Source organism: Monodon monoceros, unplaced genomic scaffold (genome assembly GCF_005190385.1).
Source record: "Monodon monoceros isolate NGI ecotype Baffin Bay Population unplaced genomic scaffold, NGI_Narwhal_1 Super_Scaffold_18, whole genome shotgun sequence".
NCBI lineage: Eukaryota > Metazoa > Chordata > Mammalia > Artiodactyla > Monodontidae > Monodon > Monodon monoceros.
In genome coordinates, this window is record NW_021703774.1 from 102,986,568 (window position 1) to 102,999,708 (window position 13,141).

A 13,141-nucleotide genomic window follows, 5' to 3' on the forward strand; every position below is an offset into this window, starting at 1 on the left:
TTTTAACTCATACAATTAGAAGACAAGATTTACTAATTAAATTACTAAAATTGGGGTGACTGAGAATGAAGCAAGTTTGAAGGTGGATCCGGAGTTGGGTTTTAAGAAAGCTTAGTTGGAAAAGGTATTTAAATTTTAAAATGGGTGGTAAAATGAAGTTGAATTAAGAGATGTACTGCTAGGTTTTACTTTAACCTATAGTCTCTATTTCCTAATTCTAACTTCTTCTGCATCAATAAACAGAAGAGACACTGAAGAAATATTTGGATTCCAAGAAAGATGTGGCTGATGCACTTCAACATACTGATCAGTCACTTACGGAAAAAGAAAAAGAGATTGAAGGTGAGAATAACTGAAAACCCTCTACATAGTTGGAAAGCGCTAGAAATGTTAATGTTAGCCACATTAGTCCACCTGGAATATTACTATAGAGCAAAAAATAGCAAGTATAGTTCATAGTTTTAGGGGATTCTTTTATTAACTAATATTTATGTCAATCTGTCCTCTGATTCCTCAGTGCAAAAATAACAAGTTTTCTTCATGAAATAAGCAAACAAACAAGCAAAAAGGGTGAAAATAAAGCTCTAACAATAAATTAAGATCCTCATATTTCTCCGCTTATTTTTCTTCTTACGTGGAATGTATAAAGTCTAAATCTGCAGAAGCTGCAAACAAAATGTTGGAGGAAATGCAAAAGAAGAATGACCAGGTGATGCAAGAGAGAGAAAACAGTTATCAGGAACATGTGAAAGAACTGGCTGAGAAGATGGAAAAGGAGAGGGCCCAGTTAATGGCAGAGCAGGAGAGGGTTCTAGCCCTAAACTTCAGGTATTCAATTGTGTCATCTCCATTCTTTCTACCATTGTGCTGAATAAAAAACACTGCTTAGAATTTAGAGCATTAGGTCAGTTGAAGGACTTTTCTAGCCCGAACACTAGTAGACATTTCATTCTCTTATTGCTTCTGCCCCTGACCATCTCTGGTTACTAAAGGCTATCTACTTGCAGGATAAAATCTCATAGAATTAAATCACTAATAAACCATAGCTATTCATTGCCAGGCACTGAACAGTGGCTTTACAGATATTCTGTGAGCAAATCCGTACGTTATGTTACGGGTACCATTATATTGTCATTTTTCAAAAGAGGAAATTGTCATTTCAGAGATATAACTTTATGTCTGGAAGCGTCCTAATGAGTAGGAAGACTTCATGACCGTCTACACAATTAACCACATAATTAAATACCTAGGCTGCCAGTACCTTCCTGTTCTCCAGGCCGTACTCCAAGTCTACGCTGAGTCAGGATGTCTACGCTGAGTCAGGATGTCTACGCAGTAATACAGTATCGACCAGTGCAGGCTTAATCTTCTCAGCTTATTTCTGTTACCTCTGCCACCAAATTTTGGAGACTTGTACTAAATTCCATGATCAAAAATCTGCTGTGGGGCTTCCCTGATGGCACAGTGGTTGAGAGTCCGCCTGCCGATGCAGAGGACACGGGTTCGTGCCCCGGTCCGGGAAGACCCCACATGCCGCGGAGCGGCTGGGCCCGTGAGCCATGGCCACTGAGCCTGTGCGTCCGGAGCCTGTGCTCCGCAACGGGAGAGGCCACAACAGTGAGAGGCCCGCATACGGCAAAAAAAAAAAAAAAAAAAAAAATCTGCTGTGATTCTGAATCATGCAGTAACCTTCCTATGTGTTCGTCCATCTTTCTTGCTTCTTAGATAAGTATTTGGGAGTCCACACTACATAAATTAGACTTGAAGTGGAAAAAGACAGTTTTTCCTGAAAGAGTGTGTTGCATCAGGGTAAAGGAAGCCAAAAAAAAAAAAAAAAAGAAAAGAAATTCTAGGTCACTAATATTTTAGAAACTATGAGAACAATTCTGCAGCTAAAGAAAGCCCAGAAAAATTTTGACAGGCATAGGAGACCCAAGAAACAGTGATATAATGGAAGTTAAGGGAGGAAAAGATTTCAAAAACAAGTTTCAAAACCCATAAGGGATTAATATAGGTATAATTTAGCAAGTGTGAGAAATGTTTTAAGTTGTGTGAGTTCAGTCTCCACTTTCCGTTTTAGCAACAGGAACGACTTCTCCAGGAGGGATTCCAAAAGGAGAGCAAGAAACTTCTTAAAGAGATGAATGCTATCCAGATGAGATACAGAGAATCATTCCCGAGGTGTAACATACTCTAAAAATCTAAGGAACATAATTTCCTAACCAGCTCCCATCTGTTAAGAACAAGTTGAATGAGCAACTTCAAGACGTCAAACAATTGCCACTAAACTAAACTTGAAATTATAAGATTTATTTTCATTGAGGCATAAAGTTTGCAAAGATGAAGTAAAGTGTGAAGGCAGTGTTTTACCTACAGAGTGATTCAATTCATGCTTAAATATACTACAAATAATTAGTACGATCCCTCACTAGAACCTATATTTGAAATCATGCATATTGGCTCTAGAGAGACTTTTAATTATATAATTGGGATACATTTACATCCAGTTTAGAAATATCAGATGTGTTCTGTTCAGGGTAGACTTTTTCCCCACACATACACCACCCCTCTGGATATCCTCAGCATCATGCTCTTACTCAACAGTTTATTTTGGTCCTGGGATAGAGTTGGAGTGTTGTGCACACAGGAAAAATCTGATGGGAGTGAACAAAGCCGTGGAGCATAGCCAAGTGGTCATTGGGTCACATGATGGTTTCCAGTAAGGGAGATCTGGGACAATTAACGTCAGGGTGCAGATGGTGTACAGTTCTCCGTTGGGTGGAGGCTCTGCATTGCTGTGGTCACTGATAGGACTCCTGGACACTATTAAGGGAAGTGCTTATGCCCGTGCAAAATAGATTTATGAGTGGATGTTCAACTTCTCTGTGTATAAAATCCCTCTAGGTAATTACTGTCTCAAGAGTAATCTCAAGAGAAAACAGCACATCTATTACCACCTGGCATAATAGTCTCAGATCACATGACAGAAGCTCCACCAATGTCAGCTCTGAGTATATGGATGCCTCCAACTTCATATCTGCAGTAAACAAACTCCCCATGAAAAGCTGCATTTTGGGTTGCTCACATTTCCATCTCAGTCTCACAAAGGTGTGTCTGCTTGACAGAATATAAACCACATGCTTCCCCAATGGAGAGTCTGGGAATGAGAGTTGTCTATCTTCCACTTTGGAGATTACAGTCTCATAATATGAGCAATTTCCATCCATGTTATTGTCAACTGATTCCTCTAGGTAGATCTCTGGAGAACCAGAGTTTTTATTATTAGAAATAATAAAAACTCTACCATATTGTCATGTACATCACATAAAACACTCACTTGTTTTACCATGATATGTCAATATTCTTTTTAACTTTTCCTCTATTGTTTTGTAAGTCATACACTTTAGTTTGTTAACATTTCTTAGGTTACTCTTATCTTTCAAAAGTCATACTTAAAAAAACCTTAAAAGGAGTATAAAATATACCACTGTAACACACATAACATCTAACATATTATTTTGTTTGAATTTAAGCTATATCTTATTTTCACTCCTTAAATTATATATTGTTCTTTTTAAATGGTTAATATTTTGTACCTAGTTCTGTGTAAGCAAAAAACAACTTTATTTTTTCTATAATATGTTCCTCTAAATTACTTTATTGGGTCATTCTTTCCTGTCATTAGTTAATTAGTCACTCTCAGATTAATGAATAGTCCTTTTTTCAAAATAAAATAAAATTCATCTTGATATAAATTTTAAAATCTCCCTCTCAAATTTGATTCAAAGTTTCTCCTCTTTCTTCCATCTTGTCCTCAGATCCCACTTATCCACACACCCAGGAATAAGGCAAGAATACCCACTCTCACCGTATCTACTCAACATAGTACTAGAAGTCCTGTTCAGAGCAATTAGTCAAGAAAAAGAAATAAACAGCATCCAAAATGGGAAGGAAGAAGTAAAATTGTCCCTGTTGGCAAATGAAATGATCTTATGTACATAATTCCCTAAAGATTCAATTAAAAAAACCTGATAGATCAAATTACCAATGGCATTTTTTACAGAGCTAGTACAAAAAATTTTAAAATTTGTATGGAGACACAAAAGACCCTGAGTAGCCAAAGCAATCTTGAGGGAAAAAAACAGAGCTGGAGGAATCAGACCCCCTGATTTCAGACTATACTACAAAGCTACAGTAATCAAGACAATATGGCACAAAAATAGAAATACTGATCAATGGAACAGAATAGAAAGCCCAGAGAAAAACCCAGGCACCTATGGTCACCTAATCTATGACAATTAGGCTAGAATATACAAAGGAGAAAAGACAGTCCTCTTCAATAAGTGGTGCTGGGAAAACTGGACAGCTACATTTTAAAGAATGAAATTAGAACACTCCCTAACACCATACACAAAAATAAACTCAAAATGGATTAAAGACCTAAATGTAAGACCAGAAACTATAAAACTCTTAGAGGAAAACATAGGAAGAATACTCTGTGACATAAATCACAGCAAGATCCTTTTTGACCCTCCTCCTAGAGAAATGGAAATAAAAACACAAATAAACAAATGGGAGCTAATGGAACTTAAAAGCTTTTGCACAGCAAAGGAAACCATAAACAAGATGAAAAGACAACCCTCAAAATGGGAGAAAATATTTGCAAATGAATCAACAGACAATGGATTAATCTCCAAAATATATAAACAGCTCTTGTAGCTCAATATTAAAAAAAATAAACAACCCAATCAAAAATGGGCAGAAGACCTAAATCAACATTTCTCCAAAGAAGACATACAGATGACCAAGAGGCACATGAAAATCTGCTCAACATCACTAATTATTAGAGAAATGCAAATCAAAACCACAATGAGGTATCACCTCACACCAGTTAGAATGGTAATCATCAAAAAATCTACAAACAACAAATGCTGGAGAGTGTGTGCAGAAAAGGGAACCCTCTTGCACTGATGGTGTGAATGTAAATTGATACAGCCACTATGAAGAACAGTACAGAGGTTCCTTAAAAAACTAAAAATAGAATTACCATATGACTCAGCAATCCCACTATTGGGCATATACCCAGAGAAAACCATAACTCAAAAAGACACATGCACCCCAATGTTCACTGCAGCACTATTTACAATAGCCAGGTCATGGAAGCAACCTAAATGTCCATCAACAGAGGAATGGATAAAGAAGATGTGGTACATATATATGATGAAATATTACTCAGCCATAAAAAGGAACAAAATTGGGTCATTTGTAGAGACGTGGATGGGCTTAGAGACTGTCATACAGAGTGAAGTAAGTCAGAAAGGGAAAAACAAATATCGTATATTAATGTATATTTGTGGAATCTAGAAAAATGGTACAGATGAACCAGTTTGCAAAGTAGAAATAGAGACACAGATGTAGAGAACAAATGTATGGCCTCCAAGGGAGGAAAGCGGGTGGTGGTGGTGGTGGGATGAACTGGGAGATTGGGATTGACATATATACACTAATATGTATAAAATAGATAAGTAATAAGAACCTGTTGTACAAAAAAATAAATAAAATTCAAAAGAAAACAGTAAAAAAACCATATATAACAAATACAAGAATTAAGTCTCAGAATACAAAAGCAACATCAAAAATCAGTTGCAGGGCTTCCGTGGTGGCGCAGTGGTTGAGAGTCCACCTGCCGATGCAGGGGACACGGGTTCGTGCCCCGGTCTGGGAGGATCCCACATGCCGCGGAACGGCTGGGCCCATGAGCCGTGGCTGCTGGGCCTGCGCGTCTGGAGCCTGTGCTCTGTGACAGGAGAGGCCACAGTGTTGAGAAGCCTGCGTACTGCAAAAAAAAAAAAGAAAGAAAGAAAATCAGTTGCATTTCCATGCACTAACAATAAATTACCTGAAAATGAAATTAAAAAACCAATCCCACTTATAATAGCATCAAAAAGAATACAGTTAACCAAGGAGGTGAAAGACTTGAATACTGGAACCTACAAAATACTGATAAAAGAAAGTAAACAAGACACAAATGCAAAAACATCCTATGTTTAAGGATTGGAAAAATTAATATTGTTAAAATATTCTTACAAAACAAACTGATCTACAGATTCAATGTCATCTCTATCAAAATTCTGATAGTATTTTTTACAAAAATAGAAAAAGCAATTCTACAATTCATATACAACCACAAAAGACCTCAAATAGCCGCAGCAATCCTAAGAAAGAAGAACAAAGCTGGTTGCATCACATTTCCTGATTTCAGAACATATTACAAAGCTACACTATTCACAACGGTATGGGACTGGCATGAAGAGAACATCTAGACCGATGGAACAAAATAGAAAGCCCAGAAATAAATCCACACATATACAATCAAGTGATCTTTGACAAGGTTGCCAATAATACACAATGGGAAAATGATAATCTCTTCCACAAATGATGTTGGAGATCATAGAGAACCACATTTAAAAGAATGAATTTCGACCCTTTTCTTACACCATAAACAAAAATCAATTCAACGTGAAATAAAGATTTAAATGGGAGACCTGTAATTGTTAAACTCCTAAAACAAAACATAAAGTTTCACAACATTGGTTTTGGCAAGATTTCATAGCTATGACACCAAAATCATAGGCAACAAAAACAAAAATAAATAATTGGGACTACATCAAACTAAAAAGCTCCTGTACAGTAAAGAAAATAATTAACAGAGTGAAAAGGCAGCCTATAGAATAGTAGAAAGTATTTCCAAACAATATACCGATAAGGGGTTAACCTCCAAAATATATAAGAACTCTTACAACTAAATAGCAAAAAAACTACTAACCCAATAGAAAAATGGCCTAAGAACTTAAGTAGACAGTTCTCCAAAGATGTACAAATGGCCAACAAGTATATGAAAAAATATACAACATCACAAATTATTAGGGAAACATAAATCAAAAGCACAATGAAATACCACCTTATACCTGTTAAAATGGCTGTTATCAAAAAAACGAAAGACAACAAATGTTGGTGAGACTGTGAAGAAAAGAAAACTCTTGCACACCATTGGCAGGAATACAAAATGTCTCAGCACTATGGAAAACAGTGTGGTGTACCTTCAAAAAATTCAAAGTAGAGCTACCATATGATCCAGCAATCCCACTTCTCATTATTTACCTGAAAGAGTTGAAATAAGGACATCAAAGTGGTATCAGCAGTCCCATGTTCATTGCAGCACTGTTCACAATAACCAATTGTGGAAATATCTAAATGGCCATAAACAGATTAGTGGATAAAGATGGTATATGCATGCAATGGAATGCTATTTAGTCTTTTTAAAAAGGAGGAAATTTTGCAATATGGAACAACGTGAATGAATCTTGAGGACATTATGAAATGTCCAGTCAAATGAAATAATCCAGTCACAGTGAGGCAAATATTGCATGATTGCATGATTCACTTATATGAGGTATCAAAAATATTCAAATTCATAGAATAAAAGAGTAGAATGGTGATGCCATGCACCATAGGGAGGGGGAAATTGGAAGTTGCCAATCAATGAGTATAAAGTTTCAGGTGAGCAAGAGGAATACATTCTAGGAATCTGCTGTACGGCATCGTTCCTATAGTAAATAAGAATGTATTGTAATATCGTGTATTGACGCATATATGTGGAATCTAGAAAAATGGTATAGATCATCCTGTTTGCAAAGCAGAAATAATGACACAGACATAGAGAACAAATGTATGGATACCAAGGGAGAAAGGGAGGGTGGGAGGAATTGGGAGATTGAGATATATACACTATTGATACTATGTATAAAATAGATAACAAAAGACTACATACCTATAGCACAGGGAACTCTAGTTAAGGCACTGTGGTGAACTCAATGGGAAGGATGTTCAAAAGGGAGGGGATATAGGTATATGTATGGCTGATTTTTTTTTTTTTTTTTTTTTTCCGGTACGCAGGCCTCTCACTGCTGTGGCCTCTCCCGTTGCGGAGCACAGGCTCCGGACGCACAGGCTCAGCGGTCACGGCTCACGGGCCCAGCCGCTCCGCGGCATGTGGGATCTTCCCGGACCGGGTAACGAACCCGTGTCCCCTGCATCGGCAGGCGGACTCTCAACCACTGCGCCACCAGGGAAGCCCGTGGCTGATTCATTTTGATGTACAATAGAAACTAACACAATCTTGTAAAGCAGCTATACTCCAATAGAAATTAATTTATAAAAAAAAAAAGATAAGCAGGAAATTTGGTTACTTCACACAAAAAAATTGTGAGGTTCAATTGTCCCTGGAACTAATTTTGGTTCCCTGATAATAACTGGATTTTCTTGGTCAGAGAAAAAGGAGCTGACTCTGAACTTTAGTCCTACTTCAAAGTAGCCTTGCTCTACTTTTACTTTTAATTTCACTTATATTAATAGGAAATAAAGTCTCCGGTATTTTTCCAAAATGGATACCAGAATTTTACATTTATAAACAAGATAAAATTTAAATCTTATCATTTACAAAAATTAATCAGAGGGACTGAGATAGTTAGAGAAGGCAGGGGGAAAGAATTCTTGAGTCCTTGCCCAACTTGTCTCAATTCAGAGTTGAATATGTTCTCACATTCTATTTATACAATGACTGGTCATTTTAGGATCTAAGCCTTTATTCCTGATAGCTTGGCTAATACTCTATTTTTAGAGCAGACTTTAAATTGTCCAGTGGCCCCTTATAAGAAATCAAATTCTATTTGCTGGCAAAGAAAGAGGAGTAATGGCCGTGCCATTACTGTGAAGTGAGTGTAAATTCCCACTTCAGCCTCTCTGGATGCCTTGGATGGAGGGGTTCCTTGTTACTGCTGGGTGGGAGTGGGTCCCATTAGTCCTCCACTGATAACAACTTGTCTATAAAGGGTGGGCATGCCTAGTTACTTTGACCCATGTGCCCCCCCCCGACTCCAGTGGGAGATGATCTCCTTACTATCAGGTGGTGGTGGCGTTGCCTCTTCTGATACCATGCCAGTGAAGAGAGAAAGGCCAACTTGTTACTATGCAGTATTTATTTCTCCTTCATTTTGAAGAATAATTTCAGTAGATACAGAACTCTAATTTGTTGTTGCTTTTTCTTTCAAAATTTTAAATATTTCACTCCATTCTCCTCTTGCTTGTATGCTTTCAAGCAAGAAGAAAAGTCTGACGTAATTCTTACCTAGTGCCTCTATGAGTAAGGCATTCTATCCCTCTGGCTCCTCTGGCTCCTTTCAAGACTTCCTCTTTGTCTTTGATTTTCTGCAATTTGAATACGATGTGCTTTTCAATTTGAGAAGTTTCTACTGACACACCTCCAAACTCACTGAGTCCTTCCCAACCATGTCCAGTCTATTGATGAACCTATCAAAGTCATTGTTCATTATGTCATCATGTTTTTGGTTTCTAGTATTTCCTTATGATTCTAAGAGTTTCCATTTCTCTCCTTATATTACTCATTTGTTCTTTCATTTCATTATCCTCTTTTTCCATTAGACCTCTTAACATGTTAATCATAGTTATTTTAAATTTCCTGTCTGACAATTCCAAAATTTCTGCCATGTCTGAGTCTGGTTCTGATACTTGATTCGTCTCTTTAGACTATGTTTTTTGCCTCATAATTTTTTCTTGAAAGCTGTCGTGATTTAATAGGTTTAAAGGAACTAAGGTAAATATGCCTTTAGTGTGAGGTTTTACATTATCTGTCTAGAGGTTAGGTTGTGTTTACCACTTGTTGTAGGTGTGGTGTCAGGAACTAAAATTTCCTTACTGTTTTTGGTTTTGTCTCCCTGTTGTCTTTTGGTTTCCCTAGAGAACTTTTCTACTACCATCTAAATGTGTATGTCTCCCCAAAATTCATACGTTGACAACCTAATGCTCAATGTGCTGGTGTTTGGAGGTGAGGCCTTTGGGAAGTGATTAGTTCATGAATGCGGAACAATCATGAATGAGTTTAATGCCCTTATAATGAGGCCCAAGAGAACTCCCTTGCTGTGGTAGTTATATTTTTAGTCTTCTGAGGAACTTTCATACTGTTTTCCATAGTGGCTGCATCAATTCCCATTCCCACCAACAGGTACAAGTGTTCGAAAGCTATACTTTAAAAGTTTTTATCTTGCATTCACTTTAAAAACATTGTGACTGTGTAAATAATTCTGGTGGACATTTTTCATTCAATACTTTAGAGATGTTATTCCACTTTCTCCTAGCTTATATAATTTCTAGCAATGTTTGTTTCCAATCGTAGTTTTTGTTCCTCTGTATGTAATATTTCTATTGTTTCACCAGTTGTTTCAAGATTTTCTCTTTATGCTTGGTTTTTATTGCTAGTCTGTGAGGTGCATAGCCATATTTATCTTACATTTGTTTTCCTTAGGGTTCTATGAGCTTTTGATCTGCCATTTTTTGTCTTTTATTAATTTTGGAAAATTCTGGGACATTTTCTCTTCAAACATTTTTTCTGCCTCTTTCTTTACTTCTTCTATTTTATTTTTTTCAATTATGTGCTCAGTAAACCTCTTGGCATTGTCCTGTGAAGTGTCTTCAGCTATTGAACACTCAGTTATAATTTGTTTTCTCTTTATTTCTGTGTTTCCATGTGGTTAACTGTTATCAATCTATCTCAGTTTCTCTGATTCTTTCCACCAACTTGTCCACATCTTTTCTGTTAATTCCATTAAAATAAGTCTTAATCACTGATACTGTGCTTTAGTCTTATAGCATTTCCATTTAACTCTACTAATAGTGTCCATTCTTTAAAAAATTTTACATATGTTCATGTGTGTTATTCACCTTTCCACTAGATCCTTCAACATAATAATAATAGCGATTTCAAACGCCCTGTCTGATTGTTCCAGCATTAGGTTTATCCCTGATTTTGGTTCTGTTCCTTGTCTTATCTCATTATAATGCATAGTTTTAACTGGTATGTATTTTTGTTTGTTTTGTTTTTTGCTTGACTCCATGTTTATTGTATGCTTGGCCTTTGTTTGAGCTGCTTAGAACTCTGGTCCATCCACAGCTGTGGTCTTTCACTAACATCTGAGTAGCAGGATGTGAAAATGAGACTCTTCCTCTCAGAATTTTCACTACACCCAAAGCTTAGTACACTAGGTGACAAATAAGCACAATTTCTAAAACAAGATGCTAGACCACTTTTTCTGGAGTTAAGTTAATAGAAACTGAAAAACACTTCATTTCAGTTAAATCAAGTCTCAGTGACTGCCTTCAGTTTAGGAACCCATTTTAATCATTCTTTCTTTTCCAATATTATTGGATTTTTCCTGAAGCAGTTACAACCATGGAAGCTGGAAGTGAGACTCCAAATATATTCTACCCCTTTGTAAGTAATAATATATATCATGTTTCAGAGCCAAACATACCTAAGTGGGCTTACAGTCTTCATCTTGAAACGCACGTCTTTATACCCTCATTGACAACAACAAAAAGTTAATGAAAACAGAAGACAGGAGATCAAGAGAGTCAGAAGAAGACCAAGAGTGATACAGAAAAAGAGAGAAATTTCTTGGATCCAGGTAACTGAGAAAGGATTAACTTTATCTGGCCTTAGGTCATGTGCTCAATCTCCCCCTAAATCACTCTCGGTGGCTCAGGAATTATGAGGTCACGCTAATTTTCCCAGCTTGGGTTTGTCTTGAATCTGCCAAGTTTCATCTCAAGATTCTAGAAAAATCTGTCCCCAATATTGTTGCATATACTTTTAGAATTATAACATGCTTTGCACCTTCAAATATGGTATCATTCTACTTTACAGAATAAGCTTAGGGCAATCTGGCTAAGGATTATTATACTTTTCTAGCTGCTTTTGAAGCTAGATAAGTCTGCATATGGAATATGCGTCAAAGCACTTGCTCTTGGGGAGCCTTGGCCATAGAACTTTGAGACTACACTCTCCCTGTCCTTCCTTCCCCTCACTACAGTCTGAAATACATGTGGTAGTGAAACCCTGCTCCATAGGGTTAAAAACCTGTAACAGAAACTGGTGACTAACAAATTCTTGAGCTCATCTTACAGAACAGCAGGTAAGGGAACAGATCAAAAATCCCTCCTCTTGTAATACAACAAAACTGGCTGAAACAAGGTGAAACCAATATGGCTGATCAGAGTCTGCACAGAATATACTTGCTTGTCCCATAGGTGAATTTTGTCATCACAGCCCCAAATTCTCCAACCTATTTCAAACCAAATCTCCCTGAATTTGCACAGGCGTCCCATAAAGAAGCATGCAACTCAGATAAGCCTGCACAGAACTCCAATTACCTCACCTTTTCCCTACCTCCGATCACCTTTCCCCAAGGTCTAAGACCACCTTGCTTCTTTGTCCCCTAAGTATTCCAAACACCTCTCCTGCTGGGAGGCAGACCTGAGACTTGTTCTCCTGCCTCTTCACTGGGTTGCCTCACAAATAAAATTTTTCCCTGTTGCAAACCTCAGCGTCTCAGTGTTTTGGCTTGCAGCTCCTCGAGCAAAAGAACCTGGTTCCTTAACAGCAGCAGTCAAGTTTTTAAGTTGTAGGTAAGTACAATGCCTTAAAGGATACAGAACAGGATGGAAGGAATCTGAATCAACTCTCAACCCCCAAATTTGCATCCACCCTCAAATTATAAACAGTCCACCCCCCAACCCCCAACCCCCAAATCTGGATGCACCCTAGTAAAAGAAAGGAAAAGAAAAGAAAAGACGAACTGTAACAAAATAATAGTGAATATGTCTGGGCTATAAAATCATGGATTTTATACACACACGTAATTTTCTTGCTAAGGAAAAAAAATCACCGCGGTTAAAAAAAAAACAACACTTTTTTAAAAAGGAAAGTGAAAGGAAATGAACAAATGAAACATTTTTCAAGTGAAGAAAAATTAATAAAGAAACCTCTTCTCTCACAAAGACGCCCCTGAGAGACAGTCTGTTGAACTCTTTCATCCTACCATTATTTGGGCCACGTTCACCATGGGGTCAAGGACACCTAAGCCACCTGTGGAGAAGGGACAAAGTTGGGTTTACCCAGCCAGGTGTGGAGGAATCCGTCTCCCTGTCTTTCCCCGACTTCATTCCAGTTCCTGCTTCCATTAAAGGAAGAAAGAAAAAAAAGCCGTGTCCTTATGTCCTTTCGATT

General features: G+C 37.4%; 1 long non-coding RNA gene across 1 annotated transcript; it reads right to left on the reverse strand.

Moving 5' to 3' along the window:
* Window positions 1-5,794: 5,794 nt before the first annotated feature.
* On the reverse strand, window positions 5,795-13,127 carry LOC114898440. The gene is made up of 4 exons (XR_003794369.1): window positions 13,030-13,127; window positions 9,188-9,267; window positions 7,162-7,250; window positions 5,795-5,836 (listed from the first exon to the last, which is right to left on the reverse strand). It is a non-coding gene; the product is annotated as an uncharacterized LOC114898440 (long non-coding RNA).
* Between the last annotated feature and the right edge of the window lie 14 nt (window positions 13,128-13,141).